The following is a 22043-nucleotide window of genomic DNA, read 5'->3' on the forward strand; positions in this document are numbered from 1 at the left end:
TCCATCAATATAAATTTTAAATGACTTTCAGGATCATCTTAGGTTCTACCTCCTCCAGGGTAGCTTCAAGCAGAAATGATATAATTTTAAAATTTCCTCTGTTCTAACTCAACCAATCACCCTCAGGAGTCAAACAGACCTGTACTGAAATCTTGACTTCATTTATCACTAGTTATGTGACTTGAAGAAGTTACTTAACTTCTTCCATCACACAAAAAATGACACTCAGAGAATTTCAGGTAAGGTTATTATGAGATTTTTATGCAAAGTATGTGGGATAGCATGTGCATATCTTGTTTATTAAATGCTCAATAAATCTTAGCTGTCATCACCGTAATCATTATCATCATTCTTAAATTCTGTATCTCTTATTATTTCTACCACTCGTTGGTTCTTCCTTATTTCTTTCTCTGTACATGCCCATTTTTCTCTTCAATAAATTTGTAACATCCGTGATGGCACAATCTGGATTTTTTTATTATTACATGTCATAAATAAAGAAAAAAAACAATATAGTTAAGTAACAGTCTGAGAGATCACTAGGAGGATGCTTCAAATAAATATAGAAGTTGCTCTTAATTTACAAGAAATTGGCAAGTGCATATGTGTACACATGTACATGAAAATGAGAGAGGGAGAGACAGGCAGTGGGACAGACTCCTGAATCATCCTCCCTTGCAAAAGAGATTTTATAAAAGAGAAAACAAATAGGACTGTAGGCATAGTTTAAGAAATGAGGGATAGATCTAGTCTTAATAAAGTTTAAAGCTGAGCACTGATGATGTAGATAAAGTAGACTGAGGCCATATTATGTGGTTATGGTGGGGTGTGTTATGGTAGGGTGAGGTTGAATGGTCCTTGAACGTTTCAAAGAAGATTCTTCACAATGTATTCAGTTTGGGACTAGAGTCTCATTTCTGAGTGGGTGTTCAAACCATATATTTTCAGGGTGGAATTATCAATTAACTTGGATATAACAGATATGAATCTGAAACCCAGAGCCATCACTTATTAGTTGTGTTATCTTCATTTACTTAACTTTCTTGAGTCTTATTTTTCTTAACTCTGTATTAAGCAAGATAAGGTTATTTACCTCCAATGATTTTGGTGAGGATTAAATAAAATTCAGGATTTAAAAGCACTTTGAAAAGTAATATATAGGCCATACACATGTTTACAGCATTGTTATCATCTTTTGGTGCTATCAATGTTGTTATTAAAAGACCATTATAAATAATCTGAGAGTGAGTTAAAAGATATACTGAAGAGGATAATAAATGGAGACAGAAACCTTGGGCAGACTCTTGGAGTTTTGTAAATGTGAATAAACAAAGGCTTTGATGGAGTTGTTGAGCTTTGAAGTAGCTAGCTCTCAATTATCATGCACTGCAACTGTATGGTTCCAAGACTAAAAGGCCTAGAAAGATGTTAGCCTCATTTATATTATTGTCATAGCTAGAACCCACTTTTACTTTTAAGAAACTAGTTAATATTTCCAGAGTGTATGGTTCAATATCAATCTGGAAACTTTACAGGTATTTCAAAAAATGCAAATTAATACAGGAGTATTAATTTAGTTCTTGCTCTATTCAACAAATATTTATTGAACACTTGGTCTAGTTACTCTATACCAAGCAACAATAGGTCCTTCAGTAAAATATGCAGTAAATGCCACTATTTTTGACTCCATAAAACCTAGAGTGTATTGGAAGATACACATACTTTAAGTAAATAGCTATGAAAATACATAATTTGAAACTTTTTTTAGGGACATAAAGAAAAAAATACAGTGTGTTAAGAGAGTAGGTAAGCCAGGACTACTGAGATATAAAAGATGAACAGAAGATGACAAGATAAAGAAGGCAGAGAGAACTGCCTGTTGAATCACAGTCAGGGAAAACAACAACAACAACATGTTCAAGGAAGTAAAAGAAAATCAGCAGAACGGTGATAGAGAGTAGAGACTAATGCAGGATGTTTCTGTAGAACACTGAAGGAAATCTCCAAGCTTCATGTTTTTATGAAAGGGGACATCATGGGGCACCTGGGTGGCTCAGTGAGTTAAGTGTCTGGCTCTTGATTTTGGCTCAGGTCATGATCTTAGGGTTTGTGAGATCAAGCCTTGCGCTGGGTTTGAGAGTCTCTCTCTCCCTCCCCTTTTGCCCCTCCCCACACCCCTTCACACACTCTCTCTCTCTCAAAAAGAAGGGGGGGGACATTAATTATAGTATCATGCACTAATTACCCTCTTGCAGAAGAACAAAGGAACAGACAGGACTCAATCCCCTTCCTCTTTCTTTTTCTCTGAAGATTACTTTTCAGAAGTACAAAATTTCCTAAACTTCTCCATGAGAAAGAGTTCACAAGTGGACCTTCCATGAGTTTGGCCAGCCGTTGTATAGCTGGAGCATATTACCAAATGGTTAAGTCTAATTCTGGAATAAAATTTGTAAGCTCATTTGGCTAACAGCTTTAAGCCATATATGGCAACCTAGGCATTATCAATAGTAAAGGTCACATTTTAATTTACTTTGTACTGACTTTGTCCCTCTCATAATTGTTTGGAACCTTGGCTGAGGAGAAAAGATGGAATATTATATATTGGCCACTCAGATTAAAACACAGATATAAATCAGATCTGGTGCATGTCAGGCCTTTTAGACCATAAGTAAAAATTTAAGTCTTAATTATAATTGCAATGAAAAATATTGAAGGATTAAGTGAAACAAAATGTTATAACTTATACAATTATTAGTGTTTGCTCTGGCCAATCTGTGAAGAATAATTTCAGCACAAAATGAATTCAGCAATGTTAGGGAGTTATTAAAATAATTTTGGTAAGGTATGTTTGTCGTGTGCATTTGTAAGACGAGCAATATTCTAAGATTTAAAATTACATGAATATATATAAGAGCTGCCGTAGTTATTATGCTTACGCATAAGGCATTTTAAATCCATTGTCTGATCAAGGTGTGACACGTGGAAGGTTTTCAGTAGATACTGGTGAATAAAGAAATGATAGTTGGCTATATGCTGGGAAAACAGATATACATGTCATAAAATGATCAATTAAAAAATGCTTTAGAGGGGCACCTGGGTGGCTCAGTCGAAAAGCATCTGCCTTCAGCTCAGGTCATGATTCCAGCGTCCTGAGGTCGAGTTCCGAGTCAGGCTCCTTGCTCAGTAAGGAACCTCCTTCTCCCTCTGCCTGTTGCTCCTCCTGCTTGTTCTCTCTCTCTCCGTCTCTCTGACAAATAAATAAATAAAATCTTTTAAAAAATGCTCTTGAAAATATATTAATGTCTTTTTCACTTTTCATTCCTCACACTGTAAGATCATCCTCTTTTCAATCAAAACAATCCATAGACTTTGGTTCCAAATTATTAATGCAATGTTTCATGGATAAACAAACAACTGAAGTTTAAGAATCAACTTCCAAAATGAAACAAACAAACAAACAAAACTAAACATATAATAGTCCTGACATTACAGCATTATTGAATGAGTCAGATAGTTCCTCAATTTCAAAAGCTCTGTATCAAGAGCTATTTAAATGATAGAATTTTACTATAAAAAATAGTGTAGAAAAGACAGTCGATTGATATAAGGGAAGTTTGAAGTTTACACCAGTTAGGGAAAGAAAGTAGAGGAAATAGGAAGCTACCATGAGAAGGAAAGGGAAAAATTTGAATGTGAGAATGGATCTAACATTTTTGTCACCTCAATCTCTGTTAAAAAAGCATTAAGATTCTTGAGACCCTAATAAATTGCTAGATGTGTTGAAAGAATCAGAGAACATTCAGATACTGTGTTTTCCTGCTATGTTCAACATCGATAGAGCTTCAAATTTAAAAACTATGCCATGAAAAGATGAAGATATGATCTGTTCATGACATGCAAAAAAGTCCTCTTATGATGACTTTGATAAGGAGATAGGCAAATCCTTCACTATGTCTGTATCTTTGGGGTGAATACCTAGTAGGGCAATTGTTGGATCATAGGGTAGCTCTATTTTTAACTTTTTAAGGGACCTCCACACTGTTTTCCAGAGTGACTGTACCAACTTGCATTCCCACCAACAATGTAAGAGGGATCCTCTTTCTCCACATCCTCTCCAACAATTGTTGTTTCCTGCCTTGTCAATTTTTGCCATTCTACCTGGCATAACGTGGTATCTCAGTGTGGTTTTGATTTGAATTTCCCTGATGGCTAAGGATTTTGAACATTTTTTCATGTGTCTGTTAGCCATTTGTATGTCATCATTGGAAAAGTGTCTGTTCATATCTTCTGCCCCTTTTATGATTTGTTTATTTGTTTCTCGCGTATTGAGTTTGAGTTCTTTGTAGATCTTGGATACCAGCCTTTTATCTGTAGCGTCATTTGCAAATATCTTCTCCCATTCCGTGGGCTGGCTCTTAGTTTTTTTGACTGTTTCCTTAGCTGTGCAGAAGCTTTTTATTTTCATGAAGCCCCACAAGTTCATTTTTTCTTTTGTTTCTCTTGCCTTTGGAGATGTGTCATGAAAAAGGTTGCTGTGGCCGATGTCATAGAGGTTGCTGCCTACATTCTCCTCAAGGATTTTGATGGATTCCTGTCTCACATTGAGGTCTTTCATCCATTTGGAGTTTATCTTTGTGTATGGTGTGAGAGAGTGGTCAAGTTTCATTCTTTTGCATGTAGCTGTCCAATTTTCCCAGCACCATTTATTGAAGAGACTGTCTTTTTTTCACTGGATGTTTTTTCCTGCTTTGTCAAAGATTAGTTGCCCCAAGAGCCAACGGTCCATTTCTGGGTTCTCTATTCTGTTCCATTGGTCTATGTGTCTGTTTTTGTGCCAGTACCATGCTGTTTTTGTGATCACAGCTTTGTAGTATAGCTTCAAATCTGGCAATGTGATGCCCCCAGCTTTGTTTTTCCTTTTCAACACTTCCTTGGCGATTCAGGGCCTTTTCTGGTTCCACACAAATTTAAGGGCTGTTTGTTCCAGTTCGTTGAAAAATGGCATTGGTATTTTGATCGGGATGGCACTGAAAGTGTAGATTGCTCTGGGTAGCACAGACATTTTAACTATGTTAATTCTTCCGATCCATGAGCATGGAATATTTTTCCATCTTTTTGTGTCTTCTTCAATGTCTTTCAAGAGTGATTTGTAGTTTCTAGAATATAGATCCTTTACGTCTCTGGTTAAGTTAATTCCGAGATAATATGCTTTTTGGTGCTATTGTAAAAGGAATGGATTCCCTAATTTCTCTTTCTTCAGTCTCATTGTTTGTGTATAGAAATGCAACTGATTTCTGAGCATTGATTTTGTATCCCGCCACATTACTGAATTGCTCTATAACTTCTAGTAGCTCGGGGGTGGATTCTTTTGGGTTTTCCATATAGAGTATCAAGTCATCTGCGAAGAGAGACAGTTTGACGACTTCTTTGCCGATTTGGATACGTTTTATCCCTTTTTGTTGTCTGATTGCTGTTGCAAGGACTTCTACTACTATGTTGAATAATAATGGCGAGAGTGGGCATCCTTGTCGTGTTCCTTATTTAAGGGAAAGGCTTCCAACTTTTCCCCATTGAGAATGATATTTGCTGTAGGGTTTTCATAGATGGTTTTGATGAAATTGAGGAATGTGCCCTCTATCCCTACACTCTGAAGGGTTTTAATCAGGAAAGGATGCTGTATTTTGTCAAATGCTTTTTCTGCATCTATTGAGAGAGTCATATGGTTCTTGACTCTTTTCTTGTTGATATGATCTATCACACTGATCGATTTGCGAATGTTGAACCACCCTTGCATCCCAGGGATGAATCCCACTTGGTCATGATGGATAATCCTTTTAATGTACTGTTGGATCCTATTAGCTAGGATCTTGTTGAGAATTTTGGCATCCATATTCATCAAGGATATCAGTCGGTAATTCTTTTTGATGGGGTCTTTGCCTGGTTTAGGGATCAAGGTAATACTGGCCTCATAGAATGAGTTTGGTAGTTTTCCTTCTATTTTTTGAAACAGCTTCAGGAGAATAGGTATTATTTCTTCTTTGAATGTTTGGTAGAATTCCCCAGGGAATCCATCAGGCCCTGGAGTCTTGTTTTTCAGGAGGTTTTTGATAACTGCTTCAATCTCTTCATAATTAATTGGTCTGTTTAAAAAATCAATTTCTTCCTGTTTCAGTCTTGGTAGTTTATAGGTTTCCAGGAAGGCATCCATTTCTTCCAGGTTGTTAACCTCTTCACTACGTCGAAGAGAAAGGCCATATGCATCCCAATGTTCATAGCAGCATTGTCCACAATAGCTAAATTGTGGAAGGAGCCAAGATGCCCTTCAACAGATGACTGGATTAAGAAGATGTGGTCCATATATACAATGAAATATTACTCAGCCATCAAAAAGAATGATTTCTTAACATTTGCTGCAACATGGACGAGACTGGAGGAGATAATGCTAAGTGAAATAAGTCAAGCAGAGAAAGACAATTATCATATTGTTTCACTCATTTATGGAACATAAGAAATAGGAAGATTGGTAGGAGAAAAAAGGGAAGAAGGGGGTGGTAAACAGAAGGGGGCATGAACCACGAGAGACTATGGACTCTGGGAAAGAAACTGAGGGCTTTGCGGCGGGGGGAATGGGATAGGCTGGTGATGGGTATTAAGGAGTGCACGTATTGCATGGTGCACTGGGCGTTATACACGAGTAATGAATCATGGAACTTTACATCAGAAGCTAGGGATGTACTGTATGGTGACTAACATAATATAAAAAAAATATTATTATTAAAAAAAAAAAGGAGATAGGCAAGTCCTGAAAGGACTTGGCTTGGTATGGCTGGGTACATGAAAGGGCCATAGAATTCAAAGATTTAATTTATTTATTTGAGAGAGAAAATGACTGAGAGAGAGCACAAGCCAGGGGGAGAGGGAGAAGCAGACTCCTCACTGAACGGGGAGCCTGATGCAGGGCTCGATTGCAGGATCCCAGGATGATGACCTAAGCTGAAGGCAGACGCTTAACCGACTGAGCCACCCAGGCGCCCCTTGGGGCCACTGAATTCAAGCATCTCAGGGCCAGAGGTTAATGACAAGAAACATAATCTCCACCCTACGGAGGCCAGCACAATGCTTCAAATGATAGGTGGGATGAAAGGTAGTTTGGCAGACTCTACTGCCCGGACTTGGAATTGGGTGACAGCATTCTCATTGCCATGAGAATATCAAGACTCAGAGGACAGTAATCATTAGAATTAAGGTGTATACCTCTGTCTCTTAAAGGTACATAACCTCTGTGCTGACAGGATCATTTTAGCAAGGAGAAGAGAGCAAGGGAAACACTTAGGAGCATAGAAAAGAACCCTGTTAAGGAGTTTGGATTTTGAACTTACTGAGAATTTACTTCAAAGTAACTGAATTGGCCAGAAGTTGTTTCTTTTTTACCTAAAGAACCTGAGTTTACATTTCATCTGTGAGATCACTTATTTCTTCCTTACCATTGAACAATCACAATTTACACATGGCAATGGCTACTGGGAAGTCATACATGAGTTAGTAGGAGTGACAGATTATTTAAATCTTTACTACCATAATGAGAAATTATGCAAAAAAAATCAGTAAAACAAATAAAAAAATAAAAAAAAAACCCTCTGTGGCAACAGTGAAATAAATGTACTTTAAAACAGAACAGAATTATATTAATCCTCCAATGTGGTTCACATGATCCCTGACCTCAAAAGATTTTATACTTATTTTCAAATTTAAGAGAATAAGAATGTATTTGGACACATTTTTCCATGTCCCTCAGGCCAATATATTTTTTTCAATTTAGCTCTATAATTTTCATCTTTGCCAAAAAAAAAAAAAACAGTTCTGTATTAGAAAACTAGACATACATTATTAAAATAGATCAATTTTTACTTGAATACCCATTTGGTGATTCAAACAGCATTTCCACTTTCTTATGGATGGTTTTAATTCCTTTATATTGGGTTGTTGACATGCTAATAATATAGGCCATGCCTTTTAATTAGACCCATGATTTCCATATGAACTATATCCAGAAACCAAAGATTCGGAGAGCACTTATAGACAAATGAAAGCACACCAGCTAGAGGACATTTAGGCCTGCTGGGGATGGCATTCCTGGCATCCTGGCATTAATTGTTGCCTAATTATGGCTTTCAATGAGATACAAAATTTGAAAGATGATATAAAAATGGACGGTTTATCTATACTAGTTATTTAGTACCAAACTATTTTTTTTTCTTTTTCTTTTTTACCCACAAGCTTTCACTGCCATCTTTCTTTGGAGAAATTACTGTCCCCATGTTGTGTTGCGTAATGGAAAGCAGTGAAGGAGGGATGGGAAGCCAGAGTGTGCTACTCACTGCATAGGGCAAGATCTAATTTCTTTATCTCACTACCAAGGAAAGGGGATGAGCTCCTGATCTAAGCCTGTTTAATCATATATTCCCCTCCTGGAATTAAATCTTGAAACAGAAGGATGTAAAGATGAAAAAAAGATTTGGAATTCATTGTATTTAGCTACACCACTATAGCCAGACTATTTCTTTTATGGAAACCATTTCTGTAATTTCTGTTTCCTAGTTTTCTGGAGCTGATTTTGCTTTATCATTTCTCCAACCCCTATGTTGATTCCATGAGGTCCCAATATCCTTTTTGTAAAGTCATTTTGGCAGAAGTTTGTTTGTTTTTCTCCCAAAAGCTTGGTTTCTGTAGTTAGTACATTAAGACAATGGGAGAGAATTTTTGTTACTCCAGAATTGACAGCCAATACAAAGAAGTGAAAATAAAGTGTCCAGGGGTGCCTGGGTGGTTCAGTCGGTTAAGCGTCCGACTAGGGATTTTGGCTCAGGTCATGATCTCATGGGTCATGGGAAAGAGCCCCACATTGGGCTTTCTCTCTCTTTGCCCTTCCCCTCACTTGCACACACAGTCCCATGCATACTCTCTCTCTCTCAAATGAATAAATAGATCTTTAAGAAAATTAAAGAATCCATAAAGAAAGAATCCCTAATCCCCACATTAGAAAAGACCTGCGAACATTTGGCATTACACATTTTCCTCTGGGTTTACTAAAAAACAAACTATCATTCTATGGTCAACTAAACTCCAGTACTTATGCCTTATAGATATTTTTAAGAAAACTGGAGAGGAAAGAACACAAAAGTTGAAAGTGTCTTAGACGTGTGCCCAAATCAAGGTTCATGGTAAAGAGATTTTTATTCCTGGTCGTCCTCTCAACTTCACGAAGTGACATAAGAGGGTACTCAAAAAGGATCATTCACAGAGATTAGGGATCTATTTTCATGGTTCCATTTGAGGAGCAAAAAACATTAATATTAAAGGAAAGTAAAGTATAACATCAACACCTCACTTGGAATTGGTAAGAAGTGTGCAGTTCTGGTTAAGACTAGCAGTAGATGCAGCAACTATTCTTGGAATGGGTCATAAATGATGTCAGGAACCAGGACAGGCCCAAATGCTACTTTCAAGAGAAAAAGCAAACTCATCATCTATGCTGAGACCATCACATGAGAATAGATCTGAGAAGGACGAGAGCAACTGTTCTGTGGCCCCATCACCCACATGTGGTAAGCTGCATAAAGTGTTTTCTGTTTTCCCTATTCTTTCTTCCCTAAACAAAGAATCTCTTGTCCAGAGGAGGGGAGACATTGCCTCAGATTCAGGATCCACACACACCTACAAACCAGGGTGACAGGATGAAATGAAGAATAAAAGAGCACTCACTCTTTAAAATAACCAAAGCCTGGCGCATCTTAGTCAGTAGAGCACGTGACTCTTGATCTGCGAGCTGTGACTTTGAGGCCCACGCTGGGTGTAGAGTTTACTTAGAAAAAAGAAAAAATAAAATTCCCCAAACTTGATAGCAACAGAGTAGAGTTAGAAAAATATTTATTTTTTTTAATTTTTAAAATTCAATTTAATTAACATATACTGTATTATTAATTTCAGAGGTAGAATTTAGTGATTCATCAGTTGCATACAACACCAAGTGCTCATTACTTCAATTGCTCTCCTTAATGCCCATCACCCAATTACCCCATCCCACTTCCCCTCCAGCAACTCTCTGTTTATTACAGTTAAGAGTCTCTTATAATTTGCCTTCCTCTCTGTTTTCATCTTATTTTTCCTTCCCTTCCCCTAGGTTCATCTGTTTTCTTTCTTAAATTCCACAAATGAGTGAAATCATATGGTATTTACCTTTCTCTGACTGACTTATTTCACTTAGCATAATACTCTCTAGGTCCATCCATATCATTGCAAATGGCAACATTTCATCTTTTTGATGGCTGAGTAATGTTCCACTGTAAATATACAGCATATCTTCTTTATCCACTCATCTGTTGATGGACATCTGGGCTCTTTCTATATTTTGGCTATTGTGGACATTGCTGCTATAAACATTGGGATGTACGTGTCCCTTCAAATCTCTGCTTGTATCCTTTCGATAAATACCTAGTGCAATTGCTGGGTCATAGGGTAGCTCTATTTTTAACTTCTTGAGGAACCTCCATACTGTATTCCAGAGTGGCTGTACCAGTTTGCATTCCCACCAACAGTGTAAGAGGATTCCCCTTTCTCTGCATCCTCACCAACATCTGTTGTCTCCTGACTTGTTAATTTTAGCCATTCTGACTGGTGTGAGGTGGTATCTCCTTGTGGTTTTGATTTGTATTTCCCTGATGCCAAGTGATGTTGAAGAATTTTTTCATATGTCTGTTGGCCATTTGTATGTCTTCTTTGGAGAAATGTCTGTGCATGTCTTCTGCCCATTTCTTGACTTGATTTTTTGGGTTTTTTTGGATGTTGAGTTTGATAAGGTCTTTATAGATTTTGGGTACTAGCCCTTTAGCTGATAAGACATTTGCAAATATCTTCTCCTATTCCATAGGTTGCCTTTTAGTTTTATTGACTGTTTCCTTTGCTGTGCAAAAGCTTTTTATCTTGATGAAGTCCCAATAGTTCATTTTTGCTTTTGTTTCCCTTGCCCTTGGAGAGGCATCTAGCAAGAAGTTACTGCAGCTGATGTCCAAGAGGTTGCTGCCTTTGTTCTCCTCTAGGATTTTGATGGATACCTGTCTCATTTAGGTCTTTCATCCACTTTGGGTTTATTTTTGTGTATGCTAAGAAAGTGGTCCAGTTTCATTCTTCTGTATGTGGCTGTCCAATTTTCCCAACACAATTTGTTGAAGAGATCATCTTTTTTCCATTCTTTCCTGCTTTGTTGAAGATTAGTTGACCATAGAGTTGAGGGTCTATTTCTGTGCTCTCTATTCTGTTTCATTGATCTACTAACGTTATCTGTTTTTTGTGCAGTACCATACTGTCTTGATGATTACAGCTTTGAAGTCTAGAATTGTGATGCTTTCAGCTTTGGTTTTCTTTTTCAACATTACTTTGACTATTTGAGGTCTTTGTGATTCCATACAAATTTTAGGATAAGATAACATTTAATACAGTTTGAAGTCTAGAATTGTGATGCCTCCAGCTTTGGTTTTCTTTTTCAACATTACTTTAGCTATTTGAGTTATTTGTGGTTCCATACAAATTTTAGGATAAGGTAACATTTAAATTTGCTATGAGATTAGAGTTTTGGATTTTTAATACAATAAAGTAAAGATAAAACTATAGGCTCTGCCTGGAATAATTTTAATGAACAGAGTAAAATGATTCAATGAAACAGAATGAACAATAACAACTGTTTAGAAAGTTATACACTTCTTTAACAGAATCCCAACCAATATACTATGCTGACAGTCATTCAGTCCACAGAGTGATCTTTCTTACCAAAAAAAAAAAAAAAAAAAAAAAAAATCCTTTGTTTCTGTTGCCTACAGGATAGAGCACGATGTTCTTTAAAATCTTTCTTAACCTGCCCTATCTACACTTACAATACATATCTTAAGATCTATTGTACAAACTTTTATTACCCAGACATACTGTCTTTAATGATGCTTTGCCTTACATATGCCTTTCTTTGGACATAATGGATATAAATTATAAATCTAAAAAAAAAAAAAGATTCCACCATGGTTAAAATTGAAGTATTCTGTAGGTCATATTGGTATTTGAAGTCTTGAAAGAATCTTGCTGATATAAGTACTTTGAATACTTAATGTACTGAGTTGATAAGATTAAAAAGGCACTGTTAAAGTTGTGAGAAGCAAAAAAAAAAAGGGCATATTTAATTCACATTTACAAAGGCTTGGTCTTTTTTATAGTTTGCCAAGAAAGATACAGAATCTTTATGATATTTGAAATACTTCCCTGGAATATAATCTCCAGCATCAACTCATATGATGACTGCAAATACTTACTAAAGGTAATCTCTAGAGTAAACATTACATAATGGACATATAAAGTAACTATATTGTAGGGAATTAAAAAAATTGCGAATGAAACTCACCATATTTATCTTGCTCATCCCACAATTACATAAAATTTTCAAGTTCTTCTATGATCACAAAGTATCAGAATTTCCAGGTACTTGATTATTCACTTCAGACATACTGATAATAAAATGTTCCTATCAGAGAATCATCACTAAAATATATAAATCCTGATTTAATTAATACGTGGTATAACCTCCCTACCCAACTCCCATTTTCTAACTCTCGCTATGCAAACTACAAATTCCTAGCAACCTCCAATACTGTATATGGAAAAAATAGAATAAATAAAATAAAACAAAATAAAATAAAGTAAAATATATGTAGAATCATGCCTTTTAGATAGTTAAGGTCTAAATGTACATACATTTATGTATCTGACCCACTTTCTACAATGTCAATGAACACATAACTGTATGCATGTATATATAACACATACAAGAATATACTTTAACACAATTTTCAATTTTCTTGGTTTTGTGAAAATATTAAAAGATACTTTTTGAATATGCCAAAATATATCTAATTTGGGTCTTTATTATAGTTGGTTATAAATTTAACAGTTTATTTATGTTCTTAAATAAGCACAAATCATTACCTAAAAAGCAAAAAAAAAAAAAAAACCCTAAAACACTAAATTTATTCACAAGAGTCTCAACAGCATAACCTTATGTTTCTTTCCACTGTCTTTCCTGATATTGACTGTGAGCTATCATCTGATTAAATCACCAAAAAAGTGTTTATTTCAAAGTTAAGTGTATCAACTACTGGTTTCTGGTTTCAAATCGTTTCCTAGTAAACTGAACTACAGTGACCTTTAAAAAATATATTTAATATCATGTTAACCCATAGAGGCTGTGCTCTGTCTTTTTATTGTTAAATCTTGTTAAACCTTGCAGCATCATTCAAAACTAGAGACTTAATAAATGCTGGAGAGAAATTTGTGTATGTTTTGGTTCTGTTTACTGGATTGTAAGCAATAAATAGCCTTTATAATATTGGCAAATATTGAGAAGGGAAATATTGCTATTTCCAACCTTTTAAAACATGGAAACAGAAAAACAAAAATGTCAAAGTAAAATGAAGATTTTTATTAAATTTAGCTGGAGAAAAGGAAGAATTGATTTTTATTTAATGCTACCTAATAAGGAAATTACCTTCCAGGTTTGATCTTTATTTCTAGAGAATGTTTAGCCATAGTTAAATTCTAGCTAAGTAGGATATTACTGGAGTTAATTACCCACCAATTAATTTAAGAGGATTAACAAGCTGGCAAAATATAAATGTATTTCCATAATCAAGGTAAATTGAAGGTAAGTGATGAAGGAAAATAAAATATCTGGTACACTAATGCTTGGATTTGGAGTAACTGGAACATTAGCAACTGTGCACACACAGAAAAAAAAATATTCTCAAGAGGATACATGCATATACATGTTGCCATCGGGAGAACTGGAACTCAGGCTTTGCTCTTAACATGTCCCTTCCCCTTTTCTGACTTATTGCCCTTTCATCTGTATAGTGATATGGCAGCTCTGCATGTTCCCTTCCTGTCCTAACATAAGGTGTGTGGTGTCACAGAAAGCTATTTGGTCTTTATCCCTGGTTCCTGGCACAGAACTCCCAAAACCCTCGGAACTTTTTGAGTGATTGGATGATAGGAGACGGTTCTAATTAGGCAGCCCTCAGATAGGCGGGGCCCTTAGACAGCTTCAGAATGGGGGCTGCTCTCAAGAAAGATGAAGGTATGATTAAAGAGTTGGAACTTTCAGCCCTATCCCCTGACCTCCAGAAAGAGGAGAGGAGTTAGGGACTGGAAGTGGCATTAATCACCAGTGACCAATGACTCAATCAATCATGCCTATAAAATGAAACCTCTTTTCAAAGAAATAGTAATAACAGGGTTCAGAGAGCTGCTGAGTGGTGAATGCATCGAGATGCTGGCAGAGTGGCACACCTTGAGAGGGCAAGAAGCTCCCTGCCTCCGCTGCATACCTTGTCCTATGTCTCTCTTCCATATGCCCATTCCTGACTAGTATCCTTCATAATAAACCAGTAAATGTGTGTTTTGTTGTGTTCTGTGAGTCCTTCTAGGAAACCGTGGAATCCAGAGAAGGGGTTGTAAGAACCTTCAACTTGTAGTCAGCAGGGAAGAAGTGTGGGTGGCCTGGATACTCCATTTGTAACCAGTATCTGAAGGATACGCTTATGAGGGGACTGAGGGAACGCTTATGGGACTGAGCCTTTGAACTTATGGGGTCTGACTCTAACTCTGGGTACTTAGTGTCAAAATTGAACAAACTAAAATGTTGGACACTCAGTGTCAGAGAATTGGAGCACTGAAGAATAGGTGGTTGGTATCAAAAAACACCCAAACTATGAGTCTTATACTAAGGAAAATATTTTACATGTTTCTGGACTCTTCAGTCACAGACAGCAACTGCCCTTGGAATACACAGGATCCCACACCTCACTACCACCACCTACGTATTTTAGAATATACATGAAGAGGAAGGAGACATTGCATTTTAGGTTGTTGTTTTTTTTTTCCTCTTTGAACCACGCATTTTATTGGAAGATCTCCATGAGGGAACTAATTTTAATCCTTTCAATAATACCAAGTTGTGTTTTATTATATTTTTATTATGTGGGGAATTAAAGATGAGACCTAGAAAATTGAGGAAATTTATAAGCAGGAGTAATGGAGTTGTGATTTGGACTTGGCTGTGTCTAATGACAGTGCAGTAAAAGGCTATGTGTGGTAAGATAATGGAGTGTTCATTCCACCATTCTCTCTCCTGCCTCAGAAACTGTCCTAAGTCATAGAATATCAAAAAGTATTCCTTTATCTACAAACTCATTTACTCATAGTCATAAACGTCCTTACCTGTTATAAATCAATTGAAAAAGGGTTCTGATTTGATTAACCCAGGGATAGAAAAAAGGCCATTATCCACTTTACATAAATGACAAAAATAGTATTAGGCAGACCCTATACCATATTCCCAAGGAAAGTGTGCCAGATTTTACAATGGAGAAATCTAAATGTAGACTACAGTATGTGTGTTGTATCAGCCATATAGGAGACCAGCCTGAATGGATTTACACTCCTTCATAACATTCCTTTATCACTTAAGCATTTTAAGAGAGGGATCTTAATTATGACCAAATTAAATTATATCATAGGGTAATCAAATGGGTTGGGAGACCCCTGGCTTAAAAATACTATTTATCAATTCTAGTACTAATGTCTAATGACTATGGCAATCATCTGCCTTGGAAAACAAATGGGAAATTCAAAAGAATTAATAATTCAAGATTTACCTTCATTTTTCTTACACTAGGAATCCCTCTCTCTGTCTCTTTCCATGTAATTCACTCTTATTTACCTGGTCCCTTGATACATTTCCCTGTAAATAGCACAACTGATTAAGCTTTAAGGTCAACATCGATGTTATTTGTTTTAAGTATTTCAAGAGAATTATAACCTTTTTTAAAAAATATAATTTTGACAGAATTGCAACTTATTTTGTTTCTTGATTTTTTTTTTCCCTTTCAAATGCTAGTTTTCCATACTTTTGCCTTTTTCCCCTTGTTAGTCATTTTGGGCACAGTCAATAAGGCAGCTCTGGATAAAGAGAATCATGGCAACCCTAAATAACTCTGGAGAGTTTTCTTTATTTCCCAGTCATCTGTCAAATACGGAGCCATCTTGTAATGATGTGCCAACTCATCTTAATAGATGCATTAGTGTTGTAAATAAAAATGCCTAATTAAGCTGATTTTTTTTTTTACTCTTATAACCAGTTAGTAACTAAGCACTAAATATACACTTTTATATTTAGTGCTAAATTTTTAAAAGTATAATGAACGTACAGAGGTAAATTAAAAATGAATAAAGGGAAATCGTAAACACACTCAGAATATATTACCTGTTTATACTATCAAAGAAATGTGTACTAAAACAACACTGAGTTAACAATATTAAAATAAAAAATACTAGGGGCGTCTACGTGGCACAGTCAATTACGCAATCAACTCTTGTTTTCAGCTCAGGTCATGATCTCAGGGTCGTGAGATGGAGCCCCACATTGGGCTCTGTTCAGCCAGGAGCTGGCTTGAGATTCTCTCTCCCTCTGCCCCTGCCCCCTGTGCTCTATCACTCTCCCTTCCTCTGCCCCTCCTGATCATGTTCTCTCTAAAATAAATAAATAAACCTTCTGAAAAAAAAATAAAAAAATACTATCAATAATTATATTTATAATGCCCATTGCAAAAAGTTGCAATAAAATTGAAGAGTATATATAGTACTACTGATACTGTAAAGTTGTGTAAACTTTTCAAAAACAACAAAGCACTATATGGCAATAGTCATAAAAACATTTCCCCATGCATTTTATTATACGCTTGTAACTCAACAGAACTCAAAACAGTTAATGCATAGAGATGTTCAACAATGTATTATCTGTTGGCAAAAGGGAAGACAAATGATTGGAAGCTACTGGAGTACACGAAATTAGTGAAATGATGTACTACAACTTATCACTATATATAGTCATTAAATGTATAAGTATTATGAAGACTAACAGGACTAATGGTACCATTTTGGAAAAATCATATTTAAAATATTACAAAATAGCTCTTGCCTCATTGCAGGTGCCTGCACTGCCTACTCCTCCTGGCCTGGTTTCTCCCGGACAGTCTGGGGGACCAGAGTGGGGACCAGGTTCCGACACATGGCCCTCAGTTACCACAACCCTACTGGCTTCAACTGCAAAGATGAAACAGAATTTAGAAACTTTATTGTTCGGCTTGAAGACCAGAAAATCAAACTCTACAAAATTGAAGACTGAGGTAATTTAGGAAACATCCACAGCAGGGACTGGCCCAAGTTCTTTGAAAATCATCTCTGAGATGTGAACTGTCTTTTCAAGATTTAAGACTGACAAGAAGCAATTGACTGCAAAATACAAGGACTTGTACCTGATAATACAAAAAAGGCTGACAATGCAGCTAAAAATGCAGAGCCATTGACCAATTCCTATGTAAAGAATCTCGGTTTTAAGGCTGTTGCAATGGCTTTGGCCAACCTTCTTCAGATTCAGCACCATTACCTGGTAATGCTTAAGGCAATTTGCATTTTGGTACAGGAACTCCTGACAAAGGATGCAGTCACTAAGGCAAATCAAATAAAAGAGGGCATGCCTGTTGCTTTAGACAAACATATTCTTGGTTTTGACACAGGAGATATAGTTCTTAATGAAGCTGCTCAAATTCTGTGGTTGCTGCATATAGAAGAGCTCAGAGGGCTACAGACAAAGATTCATGAAGCCATAGTAGCTGTTCAGGCAATTACTGGTGATCCAAAAACAGAACACAGGCTGGGGCAAGTTGGAAGACAAACATTTTATGATTTCAGCTTCTCACCTACTTAGTACAATTGGGAACCATGTATGCTCTGTCATGTGTTTGGAAGTCAACTGTCACATTTTTGAGGGAAGGATCCTAGAAAATTGACTGTTTCTAGAGATTTACCATCATTGTTTTCTCTTTAATAAAGTTCAGGAAAGTGGGAAAAAGTAAATTGTTACAAAATAATAAAATATATACATAAAATATTGTAATAGATATACAAAAGGATGTAATTATACAGTGATTGCATCTATAGAAGCTTACCACAAACCAGCTGCTGTTCTGAGCCCTTTACCTAGATTATCACAATTAATCCTTACAACATGTTATGGATGTCAATAATATTTTGTCCCTATTAATCAGATGCTAGCTATTATAGCTGTTAATGTCAAAATGTGAACGAAGCCAATTTCATTTTCACAGCTGTTGGGTTCTTTTTGGGAAAGACTGGTGACTGATTATGACTCTATCTCTCTGTCCTCACAGATTCACTACCGTATGGTATGTTTTAATGAGATTTAAATTTCAGCTTGAATTTTGTTACACATGGAGACACTTATCAATGAGAAGGTATATACACGTATACAAATGTGTAACACAGAAGTTCCACATCCTCTTCTTGTAAAACAGATCAAGTCTCAGTTCTCTTTCTTACAGAACATTGAAATGTCCTTTGAATAGTCCTTTTAGGCAGATGCGACAATACTGTAATGGCAGGTTTAGCAAATCTTCTAGTTTCATCAGGGAAGAATTATCTCTAAGGTATAGGGACACAGGATCCAATCTGAGCCCAAAGCTAAAAGCTCCACTCTAAGGATACAGGGAGTTATTTGGATTTTTTGGGAATGTGTCTATAGAATCTTTATAAACAATCCACATATCTTGACTACCAGAAATTTCTCCACATAAATTATTTCTCTTGTCATTTAGTAGTTAAAGAACAGTCAAGTTAAGACTATATAGTCTAAATTGAAGACCTGTAGTATGTCATTCTGGAGAATGCATAACTGATTAAATAGCTTCAAATACTAAGTAATGGCCCTGAAGAACAGATCGGAACTAACATAGACATATATATTATACAACTTATACTAAAGTGTTTTTAAAGCAACACTTTGCAATTTGGCTTACTAATTATTTTGATTTACAATTATTACTGGGCACATGAATGTACAAAACACAATTACAAACCAAATCCTAGGTTGTTGTAGCAGGGAAGAGGGAGTGTACCTATAACACACAAAGTAATAGAATAAATCACTCTGCACAGTTTATGGGACTTATAAATCCCTGCTAAACGTCTTCTTTTTTTTTTTTTAAAGATTTTATTTATTTATTCGACAGAGATAGAGACAGCCAGCGAGAGAGGGAACACAAGCAGGGGGAGTGGGAGAGGAAGAAGCAGGCTCATAGCAGAGGAGCCTGACGTGGGGCTCGATCCCATAACGTCGGGATCACGCCCTGAGCCGAAGGCAGACGCTTAACTGCTGTGCCACCCAGGCGCCCCTAAAAGTCTTCTTTTATTACAACTCTAACTCTGGGGAACTTCGGATGAGGCACTCCAAGTGGCAACAACAGGTATTTTTAGAGAAAACTCTCCTAAGTTTCAGCCTTACACAAAGCTGTACAATATCTCAGATAAGCCAGAATAAGCAGAACAATACATATACCTGAGAAGCTATTAACAGACAAAGAGATTGGGGTGTCTTCACAATGAGTTGAAGCTCCATTACAAAAAAAAAAAAAAAATAGCCACTTCAAAGCAAAGTGATACAAGAGCCAGATGATTAAAGGATACCTTAGAATTAGGACAAATTTTAGATGAAAGAACCTAGATGTTATCACCTCCTAGCTATTTGGCTTTGCTATATTCCATATGGGTTTCACCAATTCCCTTTTGAGGAAGCATCTTATACCAACTCCCTCATGAGGACCACATGTAAAATACATGTTTGCATTGACTGTAGTTGTAAAATGTGCATCAGTTATTCTCACAGTTCTTTATAGTGCTTTTATTTTCTAATAATTCTTCTGTTGCTAGAGGAGGCATATTTTATGTAACTTCAGTTATTCATTTTTAAAGATTTATTTATTTATTTATTTGAGAGAAAGAGCAAGCATGAGTAGGGGGAGGGGCAGAGAGAGAGAGAGAGAGAGAGAGAGAGAGAAAGAGAATCTCCAGCAGACTTTATGCTGAGCGCAGAGCCTGACGCAAGGCTGGATTTCACGACCCTGAGATCATGACAGGAGCCGAAATCAAGAGTAAGTTTCCCAACCAAATGAGCCACCCAGGCACCATACAGTGATTTTAAATAGTGTTATGTTATGCAATCTCTTCTGTGTTTGAAAGATATATATTTAAATTGCCTCTCATTAAAGGCATCAACATTCTAGGGTCTCCAGAGAGGGACAGACAGGCAGTGTACTCCTTGTACAGTCTTGTTTTTTCAACCTTTTTCCACTTTGGCTCTTCCTATTACTACATGAGTAAGCAAATAATAAGAAAAGTGGCACTCAGCTGGTCAGTCAAAGAGCAGCATTTCAGTAGCCTATGGGGCTTTTCAAAGTTGCACACATCCTGTCTTCTCTCCCCCTTCCAGAGTTTCAGGCTCCTTGCCTCATTCCCACGGGGTGGAGGCACAGGTGAGGTATTATGAAAATCTGAGTTGTCTGTGTTAAGTATTGCAGATTAAATAAGCCTCTAAGCCCTATCTATCCCCACCTCCACCCAGCTGTGTGAGGCAATGCTATGGTCCTGGATTACTGCCGGACCTCAGTGTCAGCGCTGCCAGGGGCCACGGCTGGCATCCTTGGACTTGCTGGCCTCTATGGCTTGGCTTCACCTTCTACCTGCTTGCCTGCTCTCCCTGCTCTTAATTCTCAAAGTCCGAAGGAGACAGAACAAATATTTTAAATTACGAAGACCTTTCTCTACAGGAGGTCTCATCGGAGGCCTCTTCACCATTGTCTTTTTCTGGACATCCTCTATGGCATGGTGCACAGCTACTGAATGGGGGTAGGGGGTGACATTTTTAAAAAACCTGATTGGGAGGACTGTCGCCAGAAATTAACATCATGTAAATTTAGTTTTTAAATTGTTGACTTCAATGCTCGTTCTATAACATTATCATTTATATCTGAAGATGAAGAGCTTGTAATATTCTTCAGATTAAATGAAGTATAAGACCAAAAAAAAAAAAAAAAAAGAAGAAGAATTTAACTAATTTGATTAAGGAGAAAGTAGTTGGGTTATTTTTTTTGCTTAAAACATTTTTTTCCCATTTATGGAGACATAATAATAATGCTGTTAAAGTTATACTGCCCTATTCTAGTCCATAGAAAAGTTGTGATTTCCCAGAGATTTTTGCACCATTTTATAAAGTTCATGGATGGTTTCCCACTTTATGTTAACTTCATGTTACTTACTGGCAACACAGTGTGGTGTCATGAGCAGAGGATTTCATGCTAAATGCTAGGTTTGGAATCCTGCCTCTGCTACTAATGAGCCTGGAGGAGCTACTTGTTCTTTTTTTTTTTTTTTTTTGCCTTGGTTATCTCATTTGTAAACTGAGGATACTAATGATCTCTACCTCATGGGGATGTTTTTAGGATTAAATGAGAAAAATGCATGTAAATTGTTTCTCACAAGGAATTCTTAAGTGTATCTACAAATAAATAAAAAGTAAGAACTTCAGAAAACAACTTATGTTCTTGGCTCTGTAGTCGGTGTTGTTAAAGTTACTCCTTCAGTTGGTGTGGTTGCAAAGCACATTTATAACCATATCAAGTAGAATGGCCTTCATTAATAACATTTAGTAGAGAACACCTCTGCTGTCTTTTAATTCTAAGTACAGAAATATGAAATCAAGCTTGTAGAGTCTTCATATCTCATTGGCATTCCTTTTCTCAACATGGTTCTACAATTCATAAAGTGCTCTACTCAGCAAGTCCAGAAAATGTGAAGCTTCGCCCATTTCTCATTTCAAATATAATTTGTATTTATGAATATGTTTATTTTGGATTTACACTTCATTTTCTTTAAACCAAATCATTTGAATCCTCTTACAAAGGAGACATTATGCAAAATAGAACTATTAGGGACAAAAGTCTAATAAAAAGCATGCAAAGTGAGCCAGGACATCAGAAATGCTGCCAGACCCCTCAACATTTTTAAAGACCAATTTTCTTAATACAAGGACATGCTGC

General features: G+C 36.5%; 1 pseudogene; it reads left to right on the plus strand.

Moving 5' to 3' along the window:
* Positions 1 to 17161: 17161 nt before the first annotated feature.
* On the plus strand, positions 17162 to 17860 carry LOC123799522 (tRNA-splicing ligase complex subunit RTRAF pseudogene; annotated as a pseudogene).
* Positions 17861 to 22043: the final 4183 nt, after the last annotated feature.

Source organism: Ursus americanus, chromosome 24 (assembly GCF_024610735.1).
Source record: "Ursus americanus isolate L20-20 chromosome 24, mUrsAme1.1.p, whole genome shotgun sequence".
NCBI lineage: Eukaryota > Metazoa > Chordata > Mammalia > Carnivora > Ursidae > Ursus > Ursus americanus.